The sequence below is a fragment of the Trachypithecus francoisi genome, unplaced genomic scaffold (genome assembly GCF_009764315.1).
Source record: "Trachypithecus francoisi isolate TF-2019V2 unplaced genomic scaffold, Tfra_2.0 Lachesis_group5, whole genome shotgun sequence".
NCBI classification, from domain to species: domain Eukaryota; kingdom Metazoa; phylum Chordata; class Mammalia; order Primates; family Cercopithecidae; genus Trachypithecus; species Trachypithecus francoisi.
Window position 1 is genome coordinate 66,133,881 of NW_022681470.1, and position 25,025 is coordinate 66,158,905.

Below are 25,025 nucleotides of genomic sequence, written 5' to 3' on the forward strand. Positions count from 1 at the left end.
GACACAGAAGAGTGAGAGTTTGAATCCAGGTAGTTTGATTCAACACTCACATATTTTACCATCTTACCAGTTCACCTTAGCTCTATGTAGCATGCTGAGTCATGAGAAAAAGGGAGCAGTTTAATTATTCTGGAAGATGTAGGTTCGTTTAAAGCATTGGGTTTTGTGGTAATAAAGGGAAGTAAACTGAATTGCAGCATGAAAAAATGTAGGTTAGCAATAAAGAAGAACTTCTTGAAGGCAAAGAATATTTAAAATTTCCATTCCATTATCTTTTTGGATCAGTATAAGTCATGAGAAACAACATTAATACCTATGTTTTCAGAATTGTTTAAGTAGTTACTCCCAAAGCAGAAAATCGATTGCTGGCACTTTCCAGAACATTAGATTATTGGTGAATGAATTTCTGGTATTAGTGTTTCCGGCTCAGTCCTTTCACAGCACACACAGGGAACTACTCCCTTAGCCCGTTAGTCTGCCACTTTTTCTCATTCATCTCTGTGCTTTTGGTTGACTGAGAATTCTTAAAAAATAGGATGGCTTCCCCTAACTGCCAGTTCACAGATCAATTGGTAGTGGCTGCCTCTATTGCTGAACCAAGAAGAACTGGCAAGCCAAAAGAATGCAGGCTCTATTTCCTCTGTCTGCCATGGACCAAGGAAGAGTGCATTTGCCAACTGTGCGGAGCATAAGTTGCCTCCTTTAGAATGTGCAGAGAGCAGATGATGGGGCAATGAACACGAAAATGAGTTGGGGGCCTGAGGCAGCATGTTGGTGGAGTGTGGAGGGAAGAGCTTTGGGAGCCAGACTTGGTGTTGAAATCCCTCTAAATCACAAATTAGCTCTCTGACCTTGAATAAATTATTGAAGCTTCCTGAGCCTCGGTTTCCACATCTTAAAAAGAGTCCATTTATATCTGCAAAAAAAGGCATGCAATGAAAGTGGCTATTTATATTGCTTTTTAAAATAAATGTCCTTGCCTGATTTTAACCATAATTTGAACTCATTTTATGTTTCTCCATGTATTATTAAATTCCTCCCTCTGTTGTAGTCAAGCTGGGCCACTCAATGTGGTACGTTTTTGTTGCTTTATCTAGAATATTTCTCTCACCCCACAAAATCCCCTCCTACTATCATCTAAATTCCATATTGTCTAAGAAACTTTCCCTCGAAGAGTCTCACCCACCTCTCACCCTTTTAAACTGCAAAAGCACACAAGATTCTTTGTAATCCGACCCCCATCCACTTCCCCAGGCTCATCTCCTGCCGCGCACCTTCCAATTTAGGCATCAGAAATGCCAAATCACTTACAGTTCCAGAAGTTACCATACTGCTTTTTGTGTCTGATTTTTGGAACAGGTTTCTTCGTCTAAAATGCGTGTCGACTGGTGAACTCCTACTCATCCTGAAACTTTTTATAAGTGGTGTCACTTCCTCTACATAAATCGTCCCCTGAAGTCCTCTCCCTCTGGCCTACCAAAACTCATTACTCATATTTCTGCATTAATTAGGCAGCTTCTACATTTGCTATCGTTGCCTTCATCGTATAATATTATAAATTACTTATTCACATATATCCAGATATACACTCCTTGAGAGTAGGAGCAATGTAGTATGCTTTTTGGGGTTTGTTTTGTTTTTTTTGAGATGGAGTCTCCCTCTGTTGCCCAGGTTGGAGTGTAGTGGTGTGATCTCAGTTCACTGCAAACTCCGCCTCCTGGGTTCAAGCAATTCTCTCTGCCTCAGCCTCCTGAGTAGCTGGGATTACAGGCACCCACTACCACACCTGGCTAATTTTTGTATTTTTTAGTAGAGACAGGGTTTTGCCATGTTGGCCAGGCTGGTCTTGAACTCCTGACCTCAGGTGATCTGCCCACCTAAGCCTCCCAAAGTGCTGGCATTACAGGCGTGAGCCACCGCACCCAGCCTGTAGTATGCGTTTTTTTATGACCAGGCTCTAGTACAGTGCTTGGCATGTATTAAGGAGGGACTCAAAGATATTTGAAGACTTGACCTAAATGTCACATATATCTGAACTGCTATTTTGCATTTGATTATATATTCTCTTAGTCTGTTCTTATGCTTATCTGTCTAGACTTCTCAATAGGTTATAAGTACATTGGAGACAGAAGCAGCCTTGGTTTATACTTGTATCTCCTAGAGGGCTGAGCATTTCCTAGATAATTATTTGTCAGGTGAGATGATGCAATAGAGAAAAGGATGGGAATGGATTTGCAGCAAGAAAGTGAGTGGATCCCTACCCCCACAATCATGAGGCTGGCAACAATTCTTCCAGACACACAGAAAAACCACACAGGGCTGACCATACATTTGTCCTTCCAAGACAGCCTGGAGATCTTATTGATAAGGTCAAATTCATACTTTTGGATAGATCAGGAGTAGAAAGAAAGCACACGTTCTGAAGTTTAATTCAATTTTTAAAAATCCCTCCCTAACTCCCTCTTAAAGGCCATTGTATAGCCCACTAAGGAAAGGTATTTTGCTTTCAGCAATTACACATATTTTGCAAGTGCTAATCGTTCTGCAGGAAAAAAAAAAAGAAGGCAGAAGGGGAAAAGAAAAACAAAGAAAAGTGAGAGAGAGGAGAGCTGGTTTGAAGGGATTTTATCTAATTTCATTTTAATTAGATCCTTTTTCTAACTGAGTTTCTAATTTTTCAATTAGCAATTAGCAGCTGCAACTCATTCTGAGCATCACGAGGTGCCAACGACACTAATTACACCACAGGAGTAGGAGGCTGGAAATGAGAAATAAAATTATCCACGAATGTTATTAGAAGAAAGGAATGATTACTCTCCGTAATAATATACTGATGTGAGCCTAATTAGATTGAAGGATTCAGAGGGAAAAAATGAGATTTAAAAATGGATCACATTTAGATGCCTTGAGGTCATAATTTTGCTATAAATATTGCTTTAGAATATCACACTTGAAAACAGGTTTGCAAGCTTGATGATGTTTATGTCAGGTTGTTCAGCAATGACCCACATCCCTAGTATACAATAACCCAAATCATCAGTGACTTCTGAAATACCAGTACTCTTCCTGTAAAACGTGTCTGAGATTTCAAAAATAAACACTCACGCACACGCACAGACATAAACAACGCAATAAAAATAAGACCCAGGCACTGGGTCAAGATGCCAAGCCAAGATGCCATTTTTGGCATTAGAAATCAGGGGTGGAGTTTTTAACCACGAAATCAAAAGCCCAAAAGCCGTGTGTCTGTAGTTTCCCATCTGTTGGTTCAATTAGTTTCCTTCCTCCTATGACAGGGTCGAGCCTGTGACTGTGTTTTAGGGAAGACAGGCGCAAGTTGATGATTCTCCATATCTAGAAGCTGCTGATTTGAAAAACACTCTAGTCATGAAAAATGTAGCTTTCTGTTAGCAACGCAGCCACACAGACCATCCATACTCTCAGAGAAGAGCTAATTTTCTGGCTCTGGTCACAGGAAATCAAAACTATCGTATTGATCCTCAAGAGCAATTCCTAATTAGCTACAGAGTAATCTCCTAGATTTCCCCGAGGCCAGAGTGCCTGACCGTGGCATTAGTGGGTTGGACAGAGTCACTAGCCTTGACACCCAGCCCCCTGCGCCACGTACCATGGAGAAATTGGACCAGAATGAGTAAACATTCTGGGAACTTCTGTGCGCAATAAGTTGCTTCCTCACAGAAGGAGATAATACCATTTCCCCCCCTTACTCCTCCTTTACTCCTCCTTCTTATCTGGGGAGAAAGGTAAAAGGTTTTGAAGGAAAGCAGAAAATTCAGTGAGCAAGTTAAGTCCAGGCATCCACCTCACCTTCCAATAAACTTCCTAAAAATCTTCCCTCAATTCTCCTGTCTATTCTCATTCCCTCCCGGCTTTTCCTGTTTTTTAACGATTTCAAAATGCCTTGACCCATCTTCGGAGCTCTATCCTGGCAATTTTGACCATATTTGCAGTAGTTTCAGTGGTTGGTTCTATCAGCAACTTCAAGTCAGTATCACATTTATAATGCCCCCTATTTGCACCCCAACATGCCCCTCAAGCTGCACTCTTGTCAATGGCCTGGCCGTCCTCCCAGTTGCCCAGACTCCTATTATTGAAGCAATCTTTGATTCCTCTCTTCTCCCCTTATCCCCAGTTCCTGCTAGTTCTGCCCAGCATTTCTCCCACAACGCTTCTTTTCTTCACATCTGATGCCCCACGGTAGGTGTCCCTTGTTTCTTACCTTAGCTTCCTAACTAATCCCCTCTGACGAATATCTTCTACCTTATACCTTCAGCTTTGTCTTCCTGCAAAACTGCCTGGGTCACACTATTCCTTGCTTGGACTTGTCAGGGTTTGCTGTGGAAAAAAGCCAAAGCTCCCAAGTTTCCATGTATGTTCTTGCTTCAGCCTACATTTTGGATATAATGTTTTCCTTTTCTGATTAAATATCCTATGTTATAGGTGAACACATGTATATGGTCAATGCCTTACTCATGCTGCACCCTTCAGTTGATATTCCCACATATATTTCCAGAGAGTCAAATCCTATCCATTCTGGAAGATCCAGCTCAATGATGGTAATATTCCTAATCTTCCTTTGCATGTATATAGGGTTTTTAATTTTCAAAGCAAGTTCACATCCATAGAGTTTATTTAAGCCTCATAAGAGCTCCAAGGAAAGCAGAATAAATAGGCATTCTTAGCCCCCTTTTACAGAGGAGGAAATTGAGACACAGGCAGGATCAGTGAAGAGCCTGGTAATCAAGGGTAGACCAGACACATACCTGCTGATTTTCAGCAAATGCTCTTTCCTTTAAGCATTGGCAACGCTCAGAGCATGCTTGTTTTTGCTCTGCAATCACTTGGATGGAGTCTTGCAGTCAAACAACTGCCCTCCTGATGGAACCTGGAAAAATTGATGAGCTCCCATTCCTTGGGCGGCCTATCTATCTTTATATATCTCAGCACATTTGCCACTAATTATATTTCTCTTTATAATGTGAGCTCTCCCGTTAAGTAAGGTAATTGATCACCCCTGAAAAATATCACTAATTCCAAAATGGCCCAGAAGTATTTTGTCATGCTGTTTCCTTTTCCATTTCTCCACCTATGGCGTTAGAATGATTAAGATGCCGCATGCATCAGAGGAAGAAAACAGTATGAAAGGCCAAAAAGGGCAATGTCTGTATATATTAGAAGAGGGAGAGAGTTAGGGATGAAAGTTAGTACTTTATTTTATTTTTAAGACAGAAAAAGGCAAAAAATAAAAAAAAAAGTAACAAGCTCTCTGAACTTTAATTTCCTCTAAAAAATGAGGGTTCTGATGGTATATATATCTTGCAAAGTTGGCATGTGAATCACAACAAATGTGATAAAAGATATGAATATACTTTTATTTTTAATATAATGCACTATACAAATATTTGAAATGTGTAAACATTTCATTTATACATAGATATAGACATAGATAAGTGTATGCATATATTTATATGCACACACAATGAATATGAATGTGCATGCATATTGCATTATATACTTAAGAGAGCCTAACCTCCTCCACACACTGGGGCTTCCTTTTTTTAAGCCCTATCTTTATCCAGGTGGGAAAATGCCTCAAAAGCCTTAAGTCAGATCAAGCATTGATCACCAGTTAATGCACAGAAATAACTAAATGGTACTCATGTTCCTCTTGTTTCTGGGCAGGGTGGAGGAGGAAGAAGTCTTTAATCTTCCGAGTTGTGCCTTATTAGGTAGCAGAGAGATGCTCTCTGACTTGGCATATGCCTGTGATCTTCCAGGATGAAAAGTTCTGTCTGAAGGCAGGTAGGGATGATTTGCTAATCAAGAATGAGATAGAGCAAGTGGCATGCCCAACAGGACAGGGACAGTCAGGCTGAGGCCACCCCTTCCTACTGATTTATATTTCTATTCACTGTTCTGAAATGTGGAGAGCTCATAACCCTCCAGAAAGACCATTTCAGCTGCTGGTGGGGAGTTAATGTTTCAGGGGTGAGGGTGCTGAGGAGAAGCCTTTGCTCTGAAACTTATGTGGTCTCGAAACTTCAGGATCTTATCTTCCTCTTTCTCGTCTCTCCTCCTCCTCCTCTTTTTCCTCCTTTTGCTGTCAGTTGCCTAAGGGAAGGGATCTTGGCCTTACCTGCTAAGTTGCCAGGGCTGTTCAGGGAAGGCTAAAGATGCAGGAGGCAAGAGGAAGCCCAAGGCCTTTCTTGTCTCATCAGTCTTTCCGGGTCCTGGGCTAAGGCAGACAGCATGGCTCGCTGAGCTTGTGACAACATTCCAGGCCCGCAGCTCGGGTGGCAGCTGTCCATGGCAGGCCAGACTTTGGAATATCTCACTAGAGCCTTGCTTGTCTCACAGCCCCCACCCTGAAGCTAACACCCCTTTGTCTCCAGCTGGTCCTTGGCCCCCTGCTGTTCTCATTTGTGATTTTATTTTCCCTGAATGCAGGGAGTTACTCAGAGCTGGGCTCTTGTCCAACTGGTCCTGCACGATCTTTCTCTTCCCCGGGCTGCTAGCTCCTCTTCGTGAGGATTCTTGCTGGGTCTGCCTTCCCTCTCTCCATCTGGTGCTGTACGCCTGCTGAGTGGGCCCTGCAGGGCTGGAGTTGGCCAGGCTGGGCAGCCAGCAAGCCGGCAAAGCCCCTACAGCAGTGAACCGGGAATCCAGGATGCCCAGGTTTCTCTGCCAGTCTATGTCAAAAAGACAAAACACCTAAAGAGGTTTAAAAACATTCAAGAGAAGAAAAAGCAAACGCACAGCATGAGAGCGCTTTGTCCAGCCAGCACTTTTACTAGCAATAAATCTGCCTTTAAAATGTATAAAGATACACAGAAAAAGAAAATTGGGTAAATCGCTTTGGTGGAAACCCATTTCTCCCGCACTCGGCCATTGCTCTGCATCAGTTCTTCACTCTCCCAGGGAGAGCTCCCAGCCAAGTAAGACAACAGTGTAAACAAAAGTCACCCCAGGCCCAAAACCAGGTCTCCTGCTGGGCACAGGCTGCTGCGGCTGGCAGAACCTACTGGGTTTCTGGCTTTGTGCTGACCCTTGCAAATGTGCTTCAGTTGGAAAAATCAGACCTATCCATCCATCTACATGCTGAAGACCCCCCCGGGTTCAGGCTGTACAGGGTAGACGGGCCTGAAGTGTCTCATCCTTCCTGATCCTGAGGATGGCGGTGGTTTCTGGAGGAGTCCAAAGTGATCCCAGCCATACTGCCCGGGAATGACTGCTTACCACCCAGGAACAGAACCTGGGGTCTATTCCCAGCAGCTGGATCTATGGAGGTCAAACGCGTCTGCTGTAACATATTTTGTTATGTGAAATAAGCCAGGCACAGAAAGACAAATACTGTATGGTCTCACTCATACACAGAATCTAAAAAAGTTGATCTTGAAGGAATTCAGAAAATGCTGCCCCAAATTGTATTGTTTTAGAATTAAAACTGAGGGCACTTGGGAATAGTAAGTGCCGAAAGGGACTTCCTCTGAACTTCCTTAGTGTACCTAAAGACAGGTCCTCCAAAAGGAGCACAACTGTCATGAATGCCCTCCCAGGGAATCTCATCAACCAGGGAAGATTAAACTCAGATCATAGCAGAGGAGCCTGGAGGTTGATGCCAGGACTAGACAGACTTTGTCACAGGCTGTCACCTGCTTCTCTGGAGGGCTATTCATCTTTAATTATTTATTTATTTTTAAGTTTTTTAGAGGCAAGTTCTCTCTCTTTCATCCAGGCTATGATGTGGTGGTGCAATCATAACTCACTGCAACCTTAATCTCCTGGGCTCAAAGAATTCTCCCACCTCAGCCTCCCAAGAGGCTGGGACTACAGATGCACACCACCATGTCTGGCTGGCTTTTTAATGTTTTTGTAGAAACAAGGTCTCACTATGTTTCTCAGGCTAGTCTCAAACTCCTGGCCTCAAGCGATCCCCCTACCTCAATCTCCCAAAGTACTAGGATTTTAAGTGTGAGCCATTACACCTGACTCCATTCGCCTTTTCCGAAAATCACTTACTCTAGGCTAAGTTGCCTACATCCCCCTGCCTTCTCTCCTACAAAGAGGGTGTATACTCTTCTAGATCTCACTGGGATTTGGGGTATTCTCTTTTCCTTCATGTGATGCCCCCATCCACATAATACCTTTGTATCATAGTCCGCACTTACCCACAAGGAATACATCCCAAGACCCCCAGTGGATGCCAGAAACTGCAAAGAGTATTGAACCCTATATATCCTATTTTTTTCCTATACAGTAATGGGCAGGTAGCATCTACAGTGTGAATACACTGGACAAAGGGATGATTCATGTCCCTAGCAGGACAGAGTGGGATGACACAAGGTTTCATCATGCTACTCAGAATGGAACGCAATTTCAAACTTATGAATTATTTCTGGAATTTTCCATTTGATGTTTTGACTGAGGGTAACAAACTGCAGAAAGAAAAATCAAAGATAAGCGGGAACTACTGTGTAGTTTTTCTCCTATTATTCTGCCTACTGTCTGTTTATTTCATACACTCAAATATTGAACCCTCACAGGGTAGAGAGTCTTCCTTGTGTCTAGAATGGTGATTACCAGGAAGTACAGAATAGAATGGTGGTTACCAGGGGTGGAGCAGTGGTGGGGGAAGGGCTTGGGAGCTGTTAGTCTAAGGTTACAAGATCTCAGTGAGATAAGAGGAAGAAGTTCAAGAGATCTAGTGTACCAAATGGTGACTATTATTAACAAAACACATTGTATTCTTTAAAAATGCTAAAATGATAGATTTTTAGTCTTCTCACCACAAAAATGACAGTTATGTGAGATAATGCCTATGTTAATTAGTTGGATTTAGCCATTCCACAATGTACATATTTTAAAGCATCATTATGTACATGATAAATATATACAATTCCATCTGTCAATTAAAAATAAAATAAAATATGTCAGCAATTCCCTTCAGGTATTCCTCACTAGCTATGCAAAAGTGAAACTTCAGGTCCTTACACAATAAAGGCAACGTGCAATGGGCAATGCTTATCACATGTTTCTGAACGCAGAGCACAGTACTAATTTCTCAGGACAAGACTCCTTACTCATCTGCTGAGCCCTTTACCCATTTACCTTTGTGATCATTTAGGCCACACCATTGGGCCCACATTGCTGTTTTTGCTACTCACAGAAGAGCAAGAGAGAACCACCATAGCAGAATGAGATTCCAAGCCTTCTCATGCATCTCTCAGGGATCAGGCCTGGCCTTGGTCTCTAGGAAGCTCTTGCTGATTACTATGGGAGTCTGAATCTCAGTGACCACAATCTGCCCTGGCCTGATCCCAAAGGCACAAGCATACAGGAACCTGGAGGCAGATGTCTAACCTCAAAGAGAGTAATTATGTCCTAGCCAATAAATAAACAATCACTGGAACAATTAGTGCTCACCCCTTTGAAATTTGCATCTCACCTCAGGACAATATTGCTCTTCAACCTTGTCAATACATTGACATGTTATAAATAAGTGGTTTTACTGGGATGAGATGCAAGCGATCTTGAAGCTAACTAAGCATGACTAGAATACACTGTATCTCACGTCCCAGGAAGTCATTTGCATTCTGATACAAACTGATGCTAGATTCCTAAACCTAATCATGATCCTCAGCTGCAATAAGGACCACTGACCTACTATGTTCTTGTGAAATATATATTTGGACCTCTTTCTCCACATTTCCTGGCCCACACGTCTTAAAACTCTTGGAACCTCTGGAATAAAAAAAGTGATTTTTTTTGTACCTAATGAGATGACTGGTGGCTGGCAACCTCTATGTAGCTTCCAAAATACCAAGGCATGATTAGAGGATCGAGCTTTTAGCCCCACCAGCCAACCTCCTGGCAGGAAAGAGAGGCAGAAGACTAAGTTGATTACTAATGGTCAATAATTTAATTAATATTGCCTGAATAATAATAATGCTTCATAAAAACCCCCAAAGGACCTGGTTTGGCTAGCTTCTGGGTAGCTGAACATGTGGGAGCTTCTGCAGGGTGGTGTCCCTGGGAAAGGCATGGAAGCTCCAAGTCCCTTCCTTCACATATTGCCCTAACATTTCTTCCACTGGTTATGTGTGTCCTTTGTAATATCCTTTATATTAAATGGGTTAAAGTAAGTAAACTATTTTCCTAAGTTCCGTGAGGCAATTCTAGCAAATTAATTGAACAAGAAAGGGTCATGGGAATTCCTGATTTATAACAAGTGGGTCAAAAGTATAAAATGTCAATCTGCTACTTGCAACTAGCATCTGAAATTGGGGGTAGACTTGTAGGACTCAGCCTTCAACCTGTGGAATCTGACACTATCTCCAGGTAGATAGTGTCACAATTGAATTGCACTGTGGAGAACACCCAGCTAGTGTCTGCTATGGAGCTGCTTGGCTGGTGTGTGGGAGAAAAACCCCAGGTGTTTTGGTGATCAGAGGCAAAGTATTCTGTGTTATAGTGACTGTGTGAGAGTAGAGAAAAACACTTTGTATTTTTTTTTCCTATATCTTATAGACCCACTAATGGACTAAGTAATGTTCCTGTTGGTGACGCTGAGCAAGGAAAATGAATAAGGCAAAGAAGGAGGTAAAAGAGACAAGTAAGACATTATCTGAGAACCTGCAATGACTCTTGGGAAGACATCAAAGTAGAAAAAGAAAGAAGTGACAAGTGACAAAAGAGGTGCAATGTTTTAAATGTTTGCCCCCTGCAAAACTCATGTTGAAATTTAATTCTGCCCTCATGGATGGATTTATGCATTATGTTGGGAGGGATTTTATTATATTGGGGGTGAGTTTGGCCCCTCTTGCTCTCTCTCATCCTTCTGCCTTCCTCCGTGAGAAAACGCAGTAAGAAGACACCAGCCAGATCTTAAACTTCCCAGCCTCCAAAACTGTGAGGAAATAAATGTCCGTTCTTTATAAATTACCTATTTTGTGGTATCCTGTTATAGCAGCACAAACAGACTGAGACGGGAGGTATATGTCGGGGTGCAGTAGAGAACCATTCACTGCATTAGGGGTTTCCCTTCCACTTTTTGCCTGCTCAATTAATTCAATACAAAGAGATCAGGCACCAATTACAGGCGAGACCCACTAGAAATCTTTAGCAGTGGGTTACAGAAATGTACAAGATGCATGGTTTCTGCTTTCAAATTGCATACGGTTCAACTGGGGCTAAATTATAGACACAAATACCAATATTATAAGTTAGGGCATTCATTTAGCATGGATAAAATTGTCAAAATCCAGCTCCTCCACAAAATTTCCCACCCCTGGCTAAGAACCTCTCCTTTGAAATTCTAAAACCTACCTCTATGGTGAATGTAGTAAAATCTCTTTCCTGGAACTAAGGAATTTTACCCTTCTGGGGATTCATGGCAAGAAGATACAATCCTTGATCTCAGAAGACATTTTGATACAAAATGACAGACAAGTTGATAATGAAATGTAAAACTGCTTCCAGAAGCTTCTAGGTGTTCAATTTGACCACATGATGCAGCTACCATCATGCATCTCACTCATTTCTACATTGTCTTCTATGTCTATTTCTGGCCCCCTCCTCAACTATCCTAAGCATTCAGAGCATCTCCTTTCCCTATAACAGCCATCATAGTTTATGTTTATGGCTATGTGTTTTGTTTCTGCAAATCTAATTGTTCCTTAAGAGTAAGGATTATGTCTCAGAGCCTCAGAGGAAGGCACAGAGGAAGATGTCAACAAACAACATAGAACTATTAATTACTGACAATTCACATGCCACATTGCTAAATGAGGATAGGGAGGAAGGAGGAGACCAGGCCACTGAGGCATTAAGAGAACAAGGATCCAGCACGGATCAAGCAAATCCCACAACATTTAGCTCTGAGACCAAGTCTCCGCTCTGTCACTTGTTAGTTGTGTTGTCTTAGACAAGTCAACTTACTTCCTAAGAAGCCCTGCCCTCTTCTATAACAACAGGTCTGTTGGATTTCATTAGTTCTCAAATACTGAGGACAGTCTGCAACAAAATTTTCTGTGAAATTGTAAAATACAGATGAATAAGCCCACAGAGGGTGAGCCGAAATTTCTATATTTATAAGATCTCTGAATGAATTTAATGAAGAATGGTATCTGCAAATCAGAGGACTAATGCTCATGCTGTAAGATTCTTCCACCTGTTACATCAAGAACACCGAAATGTCTTACTGTAATGTAGAAACAGGGTGATGGCCTTCTGAAAGCCAGCACATAATGACAGCATGGAATATTTTGCTTGTTAATTTTTTGTTTGTCTGTTTTTCAGATGTTTCAGACCTTCGTGAAGAAGAAGTTCGGTGGTGGGGCAGGAGCAGAAGTTAGAACTCGGGATTTCTTTGTTCACCTTGGCTGCGAAGCCATATATGACCAGTGTTGAATCTCATTGCACCAGGCCAACCAATTGGCCTGTAATGGTCCCATAAACTTTCGGCTGACAAGTATCAGGTGTTTGAGAATAAGACTGAAAAATCCTTCTTACCTCCCCCTACAAAAAAATTCTCCAGCCCCAGAATGTTATTCCTTTCCAAGAAACACAAATTAACTAGCTGCCACTAATGACCTCCAGACCAACACAAACCCTTTTCCCCTTGAAATTAACCTTCTATTCTGAATCTAAACAGTGTCTAATTAGCCCCAAACACTGGTGAGTTAACTGGAAGAGAAGTCTGTAGGAAATTAAAACAAGGGGATAGTTTTACTGTTGGAAAAAAAAAAAAAAAGAAGAAGAAAGAAATAGCGAAAAGTCATCCTCCAATTATCTTATCCTTCTAACCTCCACCCCCAAATCCTTATCCTGCATCTTCATTTGTCTTCCTTTCCGTAAACCTTGTAAAGGAGTCCGCTTTTCAGACAAATATTTTTCCCATCTCATTTGACACCTAGAAGGCAGGAAAAATATTGCCCATCACGATAAATATCAGTATAATATTCCAATTTTCCAGCGTTTGACAGCAATCAAGGGAAGAGTAATGTGTTCCCTCTGTGACTAAATCATTTAGAGACCAAGGTATTCTGTCTCATTCTCATTAAGAAAAAAAATATTCCAATAATCTCATTATCCCAGTGTGAATAACAGTAAAAAAGCACCAAGACTAATGACTTCTTCCGCACTTGCCTCCACCAGATACCAGCCCGGGCTGTGCTTTTATAGGCAATGCTTGGGTAATGGAGTCTCCCTTAGCAGCGATCCCACGGCATCTGCTGCTCTGAAAGCCCTGCCTAACACCTTCTGCTTTGTCTGCAGCAAGGTTTACACACACCCCTGGACTCCAAAGACTCTTTTTATGTACTTTTTAAAAAACTAACTCCAATGGAAAAAGAATGCGTCATGGCATGTTAAACTTTATGGAAATTCTTCTGTAGAATAACATAATTTCATGGTGCATTACTCTGAAATGACCTAGTACTTGAACAATTAATTTTTAAGGTGTAGCATTGACTTCCCCTTGCTGTATTTAACCGGTATCTGAAATTGTCAACAATGCCAAGGGTTGGACAATGAGTTGGGAGAAGAGCAGGAGCCTGAAAATTACTCCCCATCTACTGTTTTCTTTTATCAGACATAATGCTTCCCTCTTTGGTTCAAAAATAAAAGAGAAGGGAGCAGGTACTTTAATTAATGACACTTCATAGGCAGCACAGCCTGGCAGGTAAATAGTGCAGTCCTGGAGACATAAACTCTACGTCTTACCTTTGTCATTAATTTACTGTGTAACCTTAGACAAACTTCTTTTTCTCTCTGTAGCTAAAATGGGAGAAGGAGGGGTTTGTTTGTTATGCTACCAAAAGGAATTCAGTGATGGAAAATGAATAGATGTATAAAATATCTTCTGATTTCCTTGGAATAAAAGCTCTGAATTTTTTTTTCTTTTTTTTTTTTTTTTTTTTTTTGCTGAGTTTTTTACACCTTACTTTTTCTACACACTTGCATTCCTCACCTCCTTCACTGCACCCTCCCTGTCTTCAAACACACAGGTAAATGGAGAATTGGTATGCAAGAGCATCTTCTCAAGACTAGCATGAAACACTTCAAATGCACAGGAAAAAGCCATAGAATGGTAGAGGTGGAAAGAATCTTATAAAAGATTCCTGTGAATCCTTTCTCTTAGAGGAGAAAAAGACTCACAGAGGAAAGGTTTCTTTCAAGGTCACACAGACACAGTGGTTTACTAGTAGAACCACCCAGTCTATCACTCTGCCCTCTAGACTAAGTGAATGACACCATTATTGTTTTCTATTATAGAGTTCATGAAAGCAACACTGCACTTATACATACATGCCTCAGAATAAAGGGATTTTAGGGTTTGAAAAAAGCCTTATAAATCATCAAGCCTGGTCTGCTGGGTGGGTGATCAATTGTCCAGGTTTGCCTGGAACTAAGATGTGTTCACAACATTGAACAGGAGAGCCCTGGGCAAACAGATTAGTTGGTCACCAAGCCTACCCCCAAATGACACTTAAATTTATTCTCTAACCTTCAGCATTCTAATATGAATCTCTTTAGCACTAGAGCATTTATGACATTCTCATTTAGTAAATTGCATTGCTGGAACTGTCACCTATAACTATAGGTCTTTATTCTGCCATGTGAGGTCCCACTGAACAATATAGAGGGTGGCTCTGTAGACAACTGACCACAGCCATTCCAACATGGGTCCTTCTCCCATATTAGAATCTGAAAAGACAATATAATTAAAAGCTACATGGACATGGCAAAGCATTCTAAAATTTTTTCTTTCTCTCTTAGCCTTTGTTTGATAAGAGCAACCTCTGCTCTCTTACGGCCTACTTACAGGAAGCATTATTTAGTGACTGTATATATTATTTTTTACTTATCTGAGATTTCAGTGTCCTATATGCCATTCTGGAACAGTTTTCCTTTTAGGGATTGGCCACAGGATGATCAGATAGCATAGGGGACAGATTTCTGAGGCATTAGAACAAACAAAAGCAGGAGGTTTTTTTGGTAAAATCTTTCTGCAACCCGGATAACATTTCCAGCCACAACATTTCCAGTCATAACATTTCCATATATATGGATATATAGACATTTCCATATATCTAATAGGACAACTCATCCCAGATGAGAATGAATTGGTTTTTAGTACTCTGATTGGATGAGTGACGGCTGCAACCTTGCCATTTATTTCCTGGGAAACTATCTTGACTGGCTATTAGTTCTGTTCAAGGAATTGGTAATTACCTTCATCCCATAGGACAATGGTCATTTAGGTGATTTTTCAGGGCGTGAAGACAAAGAGTTGAGTCTACACACACACACACACATGCACACACACAATTACATGAAGGAAAAAATTTGGTTGGGCCTTCTCTCCTTCCAGTCTTCAGCTTTTCCCTTATCCTTCTCACTTTTTCAGGGAGCAGTGTTTTTCAGCTACCCTTCAGCATCCCAAAGCTTCCCCACTCTGATTGAATTTTCTCTCCTAAGTGTTACATGCTCCAAGTCACTACTGCCACCCCCAAAAAAAAATTAATTAAAAGCAAAAAAATCTGTTTGTGATTCTGAGATAAGTATTCAAAAGAAAGCAATTTAATTATCTGATTAAAGAAATTTATACTAAGGTACGAATATAAGGTTTAACTTTCATAAGGGATTTTGTCTTAAAAAAGGAGTTAGCTAGAAAGCAAGTCTCTAACTGACGTTAGGGATGTGTAGAGAGAAGAGGGGTCTTTACTAAACCTTGCCTATGCTGGCTAATTATTTTCCCTTTCATCTTGTCCTGTTGAAAGCATTCCATTTATATATTATACTGGAATGGAAGCTGGCAACTCATCTGACTGCTTCTATTTTAAAAAAGAAAGAAAAATTATAGTCACATACAGCCAGTTGCCTTGTAAAATAGCCCTCAATTTGGATCTGTTTGATATTTTCTCATAATTTTTTCAACTTATATATTTTTGCATGAATATCACAAAATATATGCTGTATTCATCATGATGAAACATACCAGGAAGCACATAAAGTCTATTTGTCCAATTACTGATGATATCAACTTGATTAAAATGGAGTTTACCAGCTAGCTTCACTATAAAGTTAATTCATATTTTGTAATTATAGGTTAATAAGTAATTCGTGGAGAAACGCTTTGGCAATACAAAAATATCTTGCTCTGATTCTAACTTTTACCCACAAATTTTAACATCCATTGGTGATTCTTGTATGAGTCATTTAATGTTATGATGATTGAAAAATGGTGATTTTTCTAATGCCTATATTACTTCAACACTTTTTAGTTGACATTTTACTCCAAGGTAGAACTATCCCTTCTCATCCATCCATTCCATTGTTTATATTAGTATGGAATTATGGATTTCTATTGTACTGAGTAAATCAAAATCCATTATTAATTTTTATGTACAAATTGTTCCAAATTTGGCCAGTAGAAGTTCAAGGGAGCAGATTCTTATATCCTTCTGTCATATCCTCATCACTCTGAGCACTTTCTTACTTTCCAACACATGAAAATGTTGCAGACACATCTTGTACTTTCCATAACTCAAGCATCATTATTTCCAGGTGTAGGTGAGAGGGTCACTTCAGACCTGGAGTTGGAGACCAGCGTGGGCAACACAGAAAGACCCCATCCCTAAAAAAATAAAAAGTTTAACCAAGCATAGTGGCATGCACCTGTAATCCCAGCCAGTTGGGAGACTGAAGTAGGAAGGTCACTTGAGCCCAGGAGACATAATCTGATTATGCCACTGCACTCCAGCCTGGGCAATACAGGGAGACACCAAGTCTAAAAAAGAAAGAAAGAAAGAAAGAAAGAAAGAAAGAAAGAAAGAAAGAAAGAAAGAAAGACAAACAAACAGGCAAACAAAAAACACAATGATTTTCTTTAGGAAATCCTGGTTTCTTTTAGTGGATAATGGTATTTAGTGTGTTTACTGCTCCTGAGTGTCATTGATTCTAGGTCCAGTCAATGGGCAAACCTCGTAAATACTCATACACACACACCTACATCTACATTTATTTCTATTCATCTCTATTTTGTGTCTGTATGTATATTTTTTAGATACATAGGTAGGTAAATAAATAAACAGATGTAAAACCATGAGTTCACACCAATACCTAAAGTCCAATCCAACACTACAGAGTTTATTGTGACCTCCCCTCTTTCCCTGTTTGTTTTCGTTTTGAGATAGGGTCTTGTTCTGTTGCCCAGGGTAAAGTACAGTGGCGTCATCATGGCCCATGCAGCCTTGACCTCCTGGGCTCCAGCAACCCTCCCACCTCAGCTTCCTGACTAGCTCGGACTACAGGCACATACCACGATGCCCAACTAATTTTTTAACTTTTTATTAGAGATGAGGTCTCACCATGTGGCCCAGGCTAGTCTAGAACTCCTGGGCTGAAGCAGTCCTCCCACCTCAGCCTTCCAAAGTGCTAGGATTACAGGCATGCACCACCATGCCCAGCCATATTTGTAACTTTCTCCTTTAATATAAGTGAAAAACTGGATGCCATTGTACTCAAAATATTTACTTATGTGCCCAGTCTCTCTTCACTTAATCAGTCTCTGATCCTCTCTTGGCCACTGCCACACTGGTCCTAATCACCCAGATTTGCCTCCTTGGCCCCACCTTGCTGGACTCTGCACCCCAGTTGAACTCTTGGTCCTAATCCCACGAGATACACCACAGAGCTGGTCAGTTCTTCATACTCACCCTATATTGTTACAAATGTTTGTGTTAATAGTCATTAGTTTTTTAACAATAATTTTAAAAGAAAGATTTTTTTTTTTTTTTTTTGAGACGGAGTCACGCTCTGTCGCCCAGGCTGGAGTGCAGTGGCCGGATCTCAGCTCACTGCAAGCTCCGCCTCCCGGGTTTACGCCATTCTCCTGCCTCAGCCTCCCCAGTAGTTGGGACTACAGGCGCCCGCCACCTCGCCTGGCTAGATTTTTTTTTGTATTTTTTAGTAGAGACGGGGTTTCACCATGTTAGCCAGGATGGTCTCGATCTCCTGACCTCGTGATCCGCCCGTCTCGGCCTCCCAAAGTGCTGGGATTACAGGCTTAAGCCACCGCGCACGGTCTTAAAAAGAAAGATCTTTTACATTTACCCACAGTTTTACTCTTTGTAGAGCTCTTCATTCCTTCTTGAAAAACCAGCTTCCATCTGATATCAGATACACATCCTATGTTATTTTTGTAGTTCAGGTCTGCTGAAGAGGAATTATCTCTGCTCTTATCTGATAGAAAATTTTAATAAACATAGAATTCTAGGTTGACAGGCTTTTTTTTCCCCCCTTTCAGCACTTTGAAAATATTATTTCATTGCCTTCTACCTTCATTATTTCTAAGTGCTCTTGGCATAATCAGCCAACATTCTTATGTTGTTCCATTCATATTTGGTATTCGTCAGTTTGATCATGACATATTTGTATCATTTCTTTGCATTTTCTCTTTGGAGTTTGCTAAACTTTTAGGATCTATGGTGATGTTTTTCATCAATTTTGAAGAATTCTAGACTATTATCCATTTAAATATTTCTTCTGCACTACTATCTTGTCCTTTTCTCCTTCTGAAATTCTAATTCTATGTATTCTTAACCTTTTGATATTGTCCCGCAGGTATCAGACATTCTGTTTGGTTCTGTTTCCATTATTTTTTCTCTTTGATTTTCACTTTGGACAATCTTCTATATTTCTATTGATAATGTCTTTTCATGTTTCCAGACTGTTCAGGTCATTGAATGAATTCTTCTGATGTTGTATTTCTTATTTCTAATATTTCCAGGTGGTTCTTTTTATACTTTTTATTTTTCTGTTGAAATATTTAATGTAGTTATAATGGATTATTTAAAGTCCTTGTCTGCTAATTCCAGTATCAGAATCATTTGTGGGTCTCCAACTGACTTTTTTTTTATTATGGCTTACATTTTCTACCTTCTTTCTATGCTTTATAATTTTTATTGTATATAAGACATCGTGTGTAAAAGGACAATAAAGACTGAAATAAATGATATTTCTTCCCAGAAAAAAAAGTATAACTCTTCCCATCCCAGGCGGAAAAGAGTTTGGGGGCAAAGTGAATCTAATCTGCACTTGAGCAAGATATGGGATTTTTAGCAACTGGGTTATATTTAGCTTACTAATGGTTTCAGTTATTCTGGGGGACATTATAAATTTCTAGTTCAATATGTTAACTGGTATTCACATCTTCATTCAAAGTTATAACTCCTTAAAAACATAAGCCCTTATTCCCCTCGTCATACCCCAAATAGGGCGTGATTGAAAGTAGGGATTAGGCCTTTCCCTCCAGCAGTGCTCAGAATTTGTGTACTTGTGATAATCTGTAGATCTCTTTGGCACTATTTTTCCACATTACGGGCTTTCTCTCTCCTTCTCAGCTGTGTTGACAACTTTTTCAGTCACTAAAGAATTTTCTTTGCTCTCAAGCTCTAATGTTGGCTCACTGTATCTTAGAAGAACTATATCTTCTGCAGGCCTGTTCCCAGCCTTCACTGGACCACCATACTGTACTTGGAAAAGACCCACTGAATTTTTTTTTTTTCGCCTAGGCTGGAGTGCAGTGGTGCTATCTCGGCCCACTGCAAACTCCACCTCTCAGGTTCAAGAAATTTTCCTGCCTCAGCCTCCCGAGTAGCTGGGATTACAGGTGCCTGTCATCACACCTGGCTAATTTTTGTATTTTTAGTAGAGAGGGGGTTTCACCATGTTGGCCAGGCTGGTCTTGAATTCCTGACCTCAGGTGATCTGCCCACCATGGCCTCCCAAAGTGCTGAGATTACAGGTGTGAGCCACTGTGCCTGGCCTGAAATTTATAGACATTTCTTTCACCTCTTCTGCTCTGCGCCCAGCTGGGCCCTGCTTTGCTCTTAGAAAAGACCCCTTATACCCAGGGGAAATCCCTCTCAGTTCTTCTGCTCCTGCTGCAGCTTTTTAGGACAGTGCCCACGTACACTCAGTGCAGGTCCACGGGAAGAGTTGCTAGGTGCATACAGACTCTCCTATGACTAATGAGGGCTTCCAAATTCTGGCCTGTCATGCCAGTCCACATGCATCCATGAAAAGTTCATTAAGAAACAGACTGGCTTCTCATTACCTCTTTCATGGTAGGTTCACTCCTTTTTCTACCATGCCCCTGGCAATCAAAGCAGCTATGAGATTCTTCTGGCTTAGAAAGGGCTCATCTCTTTCCAGATTTACTTCATCTAGAATACACTGAAACCTCAGATCTGTGATGATGGGTTTTTTAAAAAAGAATATTATGATTTTACAGTTTATCCAGATTGTGCTCATTGTCGGGATGAAAACATCTGTTTCCTGTACTAGTACTATGCTTGATACTTTTCATTTTCTTGGTTTTTACAACTCTAATCTCATTGACTTCTCTGGTTTTTTAGGCTCTCTTTGTCTGAATCCTCTTCATATAAAGGCTTGATACAGCACAACTTGTGAGATGCAATTTTTTTTTTTTGGTGTTTCATTGTACATTTATACTTTTTTATTGGGAGATATCTTTTTCGTGTTCCTGGATAAAAATCTGGGCAGTCACCCGGGGGAAATAAATAAAGCCAAAGAATGATTTCAGTCACAAAGTCTCAGTCTGGACATCAGAAAGTTCTAGTTCAATATATTAATTGGTAGTTAAATCTTCATTCAAAGTTATAACTCTTCAAAAGCATAAGCCCTTATTCCCCTCCTTATACCCCAAATAAGGCATGACTGAAAGCAGATTAACTACCTTCAAGAAAGGAGGTTTGATTCACTTTTGTTCTTTTTCTTACCTTCTCCTAATCACTGTTTTTAAACTTACCATGGGAGGAGAGGAAAAGAATGCCAAAGTTCTACCCTGACTGGTACTGTCTTAAGGTGGGTCTGTTATCTCAGAGTCTGGCAGAAATTAAAAGCTAACTCTTCTTGTCATGAGCAAATTAGAAGATTTTTTTGGAGGCTCTCCTACTGAAGCCTCCAACTAGAACTCTGACATAAATTTTCTTAGTCAAGATAATTTTTAAATGACATTGTACTAATATTCTTACCATGAGTTCCACATCCCTTCTCCAGAATCATGCATCTTAAACACACCATCAGAAGGAAGTGCAATAATCTCCCACTGTCCTGCTACCTGAGGCTAGACCAGGTGGCCTCTCTCTCACTGTATGATTCCCTAGGCATAGATTAGATATCAATCAATAGTTCTCCCACTCTTAATACAAGATTTACATGTTAGACTCTCCAAGTGATCTCCTTTGAAGTCCCTTCCCAAGACTTGATGAAAAATACTAGGAATCACAGAACCAATTTTTCCCAAAGAAGTTCTCATTAGAAATTCTATCAATCTCTTTAGATCTTTTCATATTTTCCTTGTTGGTGAGAGAACTAGCAAAACATCCTCAAACACCTAGTTTACATTTCTACCTAGTGATCGGATATCTCATTTGTAATTTTTTTATATCTGTTGTATTTTGATGTCTCAGTCAAAACACATAATTTGACATCCTATTTCATCTTCCTTTCCCTATCTACTAAATATTTGAATTTCTTGAGCCAATTATAGCTTCACTCAACACACTCACTTTCTCTGAGCAGTCCTGTTGTCCAGCTTCATCCCCTCACTTGAGTCTCTGACTTTAGATTCCAACTACTCACTGAACAATTACACTCTGGGGGCACTATGGAAACTTTGAATTTAGCAAGTTCCAAACAAGTTTACTAACTTCTTCATTCTCTATTTCTAACTTGCACATCATATGCCTTTAGTTCTGCTCTTCTACCTTCTTGGAATGCCTTTGCCATCTCCCTCCTATTTCACTTCTTGCTATGCCTAAAGGAACCTACTAATTTCTAGCTTAGATGTAAACTGCTAATTTCCCACACCCAGAAAGATTGATCGGTTCTTTTCTAGATTTCTCAGATTTTTCTTTCCTCCATTAATGGCACTGCCTTCTATATATTCATACCTGCACCTGTTTCTGTCTTCTTCATAACTTGGTAGGTCCTCAAAGGGAATGTCATACTCATCTCTTTATTGCTTAGTGCCCAGGGAAGTCCTAGTATATAGTAGGTTCTCACTAAATGTATGCTTATTTTAATTTTTGTATATGTATACCCACATACATATACATATACAAAATTATATATACACACCATAAAATTATATATACACATATATATACATGTATGTATAGAATTTATTCTTACATACATTTTATTCTTACAACATATCTATCAGGACAAAATTATTACTATCTATCCCCAAATTCCAGATAAGAAAATTACAGTTCAGTTATGTTAAGCCACTAGAAACAAGGTCTCACAGGTGGAAAAGAAGAAGAGCCAGTACTTTAAAATTATATATTTCACTCATGGCCTATTCCTCCTCCTAGTATTCCTCTTTTCTACTGTGTTTGTTTTCATTCTAGCCTTATGCTGCCTGGCATTTTAAGCATCCCTAAAGATTTTTCATTCCCAAGCTCCTATTGCACATTTTTAAAGATAAAAGATGTATGAAGATTCTGCCTCTATTCTGCCTCCTCCCAATTTCTTCCAAAGAGCATGCTTAAAACACAACAATCAATTCATTTTACTAATTGATATATCATAGGCTCTCTACTTTGTTTCCTCAAGTTATCCATATAAGCTGTTGACAGCACTAGTACTATGCGCCTCTATGCTTCTCTGCCTCTTTTATTTACACAAGCAAGTCATCTACAACTTGGCCTGCTGTTTAAAGGGCATTACAGAGCTATGGATCTCCCCAAAAGTCAGGTGTTGTAGTAAGAGATGCTTCCGGCTATTTTTTCCCAGGCCTTGCTTCCAACTCATAGATGAGTATTGTAAAGAAAGACTGAGCTATGTCTTATTAAAATATTTTTATCCTGACTTGGGTTTTCTTCCACTTCACCAACTAACGCAGTTGGTACACACCTTAGCAGAAGCTGACATAGGGCTTGCATGCAGGTAATTTACTTTGGGAAGTGATTCCAGGAAACAGAAGTCAGGTAGCAGGATAAAATTGGGACAGGTAAAAAGTCAGTACAAAGAGCTGGTCACTCCTGTGGACAATTGGACATTAATTTCCTTGGGACCCTCTAAAGAATTAATATAGAATGCACTTCAGAAACATCCCCACCATGGGAGCATTATCTCAAGTTCCCATTTCTCATTCACCCAAGATTATTCCATGGGTTATAACTCCCTTTCACTTCTAAATTGTACATGTAGATGCCAATTAATTTCTGAGTATCTCCACCATGGTGTTGGATGATCCTGAGGCAGAAAGCAAGTAAGGAGATATCAGGTTGCACCTGTGTGAAGCTGGCTGTCCTAGTAGGGACTGGGCTAAAAAAGTGGGCTGAGCAAATGGGAGACAAGGCAATGAAGAGTCCATTGTACCACATGTGTCTAAGCCCAGCGTCCTAGCCTCCAATGACAGGACCACACCGGAGCTCCCTTAGGAGAAAGTAGAATGCAGGGAGGGGAGTCAGCATGGACATGGGGTGTGCAGGAGCTTCTTAAAAACCAGCACCATCAAAACCAGTGCTGTAGACAGGCAAAGCCAGACGACTAGGACTGCCAGCAAAGCAAACAGATGGCCAGAAACCTGTGCCTTAGAATCAGCAGGTCATTCACTCCAGTATTCCCCAAATCTTGCTTTGTCTTCTACAGTTGGCCTATCTGAGGCTGGATAGAGATCTACACAATCTTCAGGCAACGTGAGTGCTCCAGAGATCAACCACACTCTATACCCCATTGACTTTCCTCAGCAAAAGCAGTTTAGGCACATCGAAGAAGGCAACATCGTCCTCCACCACCTCTGCCTCCAGTTGGAAATCTCTACTTTTAAAGCCTTATCTCTTACCCACTCAGAGGACCAATACCTTCTTGCTCCTCTCAGTTGCCCATACCCATCACTATACTCCCAGGATGTGGCCTGCCCCCACATCTCTTCCCTCATCTCCTTTTAAAACCTCCCTTTTGTGTTGTTTGAGCCTATGATAGTCAAATAATAGCCCTCCCAATGATATCCATGCCTTAAATCCTGGAACCTGTGAATATGGTAAAAGTGACCTTAAGACAGAGAAATTACCCTGGATTACCCAGGCAGGCCCAGTGCAATCACACAAAGCTTGGAAATTTCTTCATCTGAAATCAGTGAGATAGAGGTGACAAAAGGGAATCAGGAAGAATGAGGCAGAAGTCAAGGATAGAGAGATATGAACAGTGAGAAGGACTTGACCCACCATTGCAAGTTTTGACGAATGTGGTTGGACTCTAAGAGCTGAGAATGACCTCCAGCCAACAACCAAGAAGAAACAGGGACTTCGGTCTCACAACCACAGGAAGCTGCCAACAACCTGAATGAGCCTGGAAGTGGATCCTTTCCCACAGCCTCCAATGAAGAACACAGGCATCTTGATTTTAGCCCTGTAAGAACCATTTCAGATATCTGAGCTAAAGAAACTGTAAGATAATTAATACATTTGTGAGTCTGGGTGAAGTGGTTCATGCTTGTAATCCCAGCACTTTGGAAGGCTGAGGTAGGAGGATTGTTTGAGGCCAGAAGTTCAAGACCAGCCCGGGTAATACAGCAAGACCCCATCCAAAAAAAAAGGCCAGATGTAGTGGTGTGTACCTATAGTCCTAGCTACTCAGGAGACTGAAGTAGAGAGGATCACTGGAGTTGAGGAGTTCAAGGCTGCAACGAGCCATGATCATACCACTGCATTCCAGCCTGGGCAACAAAGTGAGACTCTGTCTCCAAAAAATAAATAAATAATAAATAAGTACATTCATGTTACTTGAAGCAACTAAGTTTGTGGCAATTTGTTAAAGCATTAATAGGAAACTAATATAGAGTTCTAAGTGATTGATTCAAAAACAATCTTTGTCTCTGATAAACTGGTAGATTTCAAGGTGCTTTAGACTGGCTATATTATCCATTTCAGGAGAAGTTTTCAAACTTAGGAGCAGTATGGAAA